Source organism: Gymnodraco acuticeps, unplaced genomic scaffold (genome assembly GCF_902827175.1).
Source record: "Gymnodraco acuticeps unplaced genomic scaffold, fGymAcu1.1, whole genome shotgun sequence".
Classification (NCBI taxonomy): Eukaryota; Metazoa; Chordata; class Actinopteri; order Perciformes; family Bathydraconidae; genus Gymnodraco; species Gymnodraco acuticeps.
In genome coordinates this window covers 14,850-19,184 of record NW_022991256.1, presented here as the reverse complement: position 1 = coordinate 19,184, position 4,335 = coordinate 14,850, and the positions used below count along the sequence as shown (strand labels likewise).

Below are 4,335 nucleotides of genomic sequence, written 5' to 3'. Positions count from 1 at the left end.
TACCGTATATCTAAGACCATTTACAAGTAAAACACAAAGAAAAGAACGTCATTTTACTTTGCAAAAGCGTTAGTTTACATTAATTATCTCATTTTTTGCCAAAAAAATCTGTAATTTCACAAGAAATCTTCTTATAATTCCATGAAATCTTTTTCTTTTAACATATATTAATTGTTAGAATAGAGTCATTTACCTCTAAAACAACAGAATAAATATGTTTTTAAATGATAATAAAAAGCTTAAAGACAGAAGATTACTGTTGTTCTTTAAAAATATTACTGTAAATCAAAGATCATTTACATGTAAAATACAAAGAAAACATGTAATTTTATTTTCGCAAATGCTTAAGTTTACATTAACTGTCAGATGTTTTGCAGGAAAAATCTGTATTCAAATACATTAATAAACTGTCAAAAATAAATGCATTTACTTTCTCTAAATGTAGGTTTACTGTACTTTGACATTGTGTCAATCTTGTATTTAAAAATATAAATTGGAAAAAAGAACTCCTGAAGTATGATGATATTTGTCTGCATAATACTTTAAAATCTGTGAAATTATGCAGCAAAGAAATGTATCATTAAAACGTTATGCCTTCGGCAACATGTTGAAAATATTTGACAATATAAATAAAAAATGACACCACCACCATTATTTTTTATAATTTCTTATTATTTGCAATGCCGTAACATAATTAAGAACACAATATATACACGTTATTACAATACTTTCTATATATATATAACCCATACATATACACACATACATCCATACACATAAACACAATAATAATAAAGCAGAATAGACCGGCAAAGAAACCTTAAACATTAGCCAACATTTTGTGCCAAACATAACATTATAAACACTAAACTCTCTTAACAGTTATGTATGTGACTATGTGTGTGCGATGTTACTCTCTCCATTCAAAGTCAGCGATGTTGGTGATCAATGAAAGCACCTTCGGATTGACTGACTGCTGTTTCTTTGAAGCTTTCCTCTCCACTTTAGTCCCCTTGTCCGGATTGATTTTGAAAAGGCACCTGTTAAGACAGAAGTACACTTAAATGTAGTGCTACAAACAATAGTTTTTATAATTACAAATGATGTGGATGATACGGCCATTAATTGTCTTCACACTTATACAGCTTGAAGTCAAAGGGCAATACTACTCTTAAATTGACTGTTATGATCATATCTGTACATTTAAAGCACTGGTTTGAAAACAGTTCTGTTATGTAAAGTTGTCACTTGGCATCACTATCACACTGGACAGTATCGCAGCAGGTCTGTAAACAGGAGAAAATACTTTTTGAGTGTGGTAGCTACGAGTGCCATCTTGAGAGGTTTGTGTAACTGGGGCAGATGAGGTGCGTGTCAGCAGCAGAGTGAGCGGTGTAAAAGCATCTTAGTTAACCAAAATAAGTATTAATGTGTTTGTTCACTGCAATAATACCGGGTTTTGGTGCCCATCCCATTTCGGTGCAAGAAATAGTTGCTTCTTCCTCGTCAGATTCCGTTGTCATCAGGTGCTGACATGCACGCAAAGCCTCTATAGACCACACACATACACTAAACCTGCTCCATGGCTGTATTACTGTGCTGTTGATATGAATATGTTAAGGAAATCAACCGCTACCAAGAATCTTGTGTGTTCTTACCGACACCCCAAAGTGTAAGTCACTCCGAGTGAAACCTTCCCCTATACAGTCCTAGCTGAATCCCTATTCAATTGGACTCCTTGAAAACAATTCCTTTTTCCAAATAACTTAATTGGTTTTCTTTTGTTGTCGACAAAAGGCCCTCTTTCGGTCATTTTCATTGAGCTGAAGTAAACATACCACCGATTGGCTAAGAGTGAGTTTGGGCTTTTAGGGAGGAGCTAAAGCACACCACTGCAAAGGAAAGGGGTACGCTGAATTGACATCGCAAAACAGAACTAGAGCATAATGCGAAACAGAATGCAGCGCAATAATCTTTTTATCTCGATTATCTTGTATTGTCAGGAGCACTTATCGTGTGTCAGAAATGTGCACAATCCTCTACTCTGTGGTTTAAGATGGAATGAGTTAGAATAATTACAATTCAAGTCTTACCTCTGCAAGAACTCCAGGGTACCTCCCAGTACTGTGGGATAGCTGATGTTGAGGCAGTAATATAGTGCAAACATCAGTGTCAACAACATTTGGGACACTGCCATTGACGATGGTCTGGTCGACGGCGACCATGAAGTGTCCAGCTGTCAGGGGAGAACTCCCTGTAAAAAAATTACAAAAAAAAGTATAAATGCAAAAAATATTTGGTGCAGATTGTTCATATTTGTTTGTACTGGTGATCATATGGCCAATTGTATTTAAAGAATTGTGAGCTCCTGCAGCTTTCTTTTCTTTCTTAAGTGTTTCTTAATGTTAACAGTAGAAGATGGCACATCTTAAAGGGATAGTTTGGGTGTTTAAAGTGGGGTTGTATAAGGTACTTATCCATAGTCAGTGTCTTACCTAGAGTAGATGATTTCGGTATGCCCCGAGTTTGGAGATGCAGACAGGAGCAACCACATGGAAGCAATGTACTGCTCTGGACAGGGTCAGCAGCAAAACATATTGTAGCCACCTTAAAGAAAGGCCCTCCTAAAAATATCGTACGCTATATTTTGAATATTTTCGTGTGTTTACTTTGCCATAAGACAGCCCTTTTCAGGGAACTGAAGCTGTTGTATGCATCTATGCTCTCGCCAAAGCAACCTTTGGTAAGTTTGTTTTTGTTATTGTGTGACTTTGGTAAGTTCGGATTCACCAAAGTCACACAATAGCACACACAAACTAAGCGACTCCAGTGTTCTGAGAGGTAAAATTATTGTTTTTTGTCTGGTGGTTTGATGAGAACATAGATGGTGACTTCGGTTCTCTGTAAGAAACATAGACAGTATAGCTGTCTCATGGCAAGGTAAACCAGCAAAATGTTCTAAATATATCATACACTTAACTGATTTTTTTTGTGAGCCTTTCTTTTATGTGTCTTAAATAATGTTTTGCTGCCGACCGCATCCACCCCAGTACATTGATTTGCTTCTGTGCGGTAATTCCTGTCTGCATCTCCAAACTGGGGGAATGCCGACCATCATCTACTGTGGGCGTAATACACTGACTATGGATAAGTACCTCATACAACCCCACTTCAAAACATCAGGTCTGAGTGTCTGTATTTAGGCTATACACTTCATTGTAGACTTATTGTAGCTTTAAACTTCCAACATTTGAAAATAAATAATAATAACTCACACCCTCACCAAAACGTATGCCATTTGCATTAACACAGCCAAATGATGGGAACATTTAAAAATATATATATATTCCAAGCCAATGTAGCCATGCACAAGGATTAAAAGGCGGGGGGAATAAATAAGAATCATAAAACACACAACGATGCATGGTGCACTTGACAGGTCATCAACTTCCGATGGCAGACAAGTTTCATCAACTTTCAGGAACATCTTGGCCTGGTCTTCATTGAAATGCCTCAAAAGAAGCATCAGACATCCGGGAAGATCAGGGTCACAACCATAAGCGACCTGTTAAATTATTAAATTACCAAGAAAATCTTTAATTTATAACTAATATTTATTTATACACATTTTTAACTCCGTTACACGTGGCGCATAACACCTCGTGGCCGCAGATTACTCCGGGTCCCAGACCCCCGCCCTCCCCCCCATAACCCAACAATATTTGTATTGCAGATCTACATGAATCACACAAACAATCTATTTTGGATTCAAAACGGCGAAAAGTGTCACGTTTGCATCCCTGTAAAGTACCGTAACGATACCCATCCATTGTCTAGCTAGCTAGCTCAGCTGCTACCTAGCTACCGTAACGTTAGCTAACATTACTTACTTTGTTTTCGGTCGTTAATCAAAATGAACACCATAGCTAGGACTTTGACGTTTGCAATGTTTTAAGTTTTGAGTTGTATGTTTTGTATCCGTTGATAAATAGTTGTAACGTTACCTCTCAAAATGCTGCTTCCTCTCCCGGCTGGCGAAGTGCTGTGTATTCAGAGAGAGCAGCGTGGCATGTGGTTACTGCGTGGTCTGTGGCTTTGCGCATGCTCTGTGCGTACATTAGCGCATGGTCTCTGCCTGGTCTCTGCCTGGTTTCTGCGTGCCTGGGTCACATCGATGGCCTGGGTGCAGCAGATCTCGTCTCTGATTGGCTGCAAATCGATTGCCCTGAAAATGCTTTGATGTAGATGTGTCGTTTGCTGGCTCCTCCAATCTTTGTATTATTTTAAGAATTCGTAACACCACACCATGAACATTCATTTAAAAGTAAAACAAAT

The 4,335-nt window shown here is 37.8% G+C and overlaps 1 long non-coding RNA gene across 1 annotated transcript; it reads right to left on the bottom strand.

Moving 5' to 3' along the window:
- Positions 1 to 751: 751 nt before the first annotated feature.
- On the bottom strand, positions 752 to 4,063 carry LOC117561982. The gene is made up of 4 exons (XR_004571471.1): positions 4,005 to 4,063; positions 3,416 to 3,565; positions 2,094 to 2,254; positions 752 to 1,040 (listed from the first exon to the last, which is right to left on the bottom strand). It is a non-coding gene; the product is annotated as an uncharacterized LOC117561982 (long non-coding RNA).
- Positions 4,064 to 4,335: the final 272 nt, after the last annotated feature.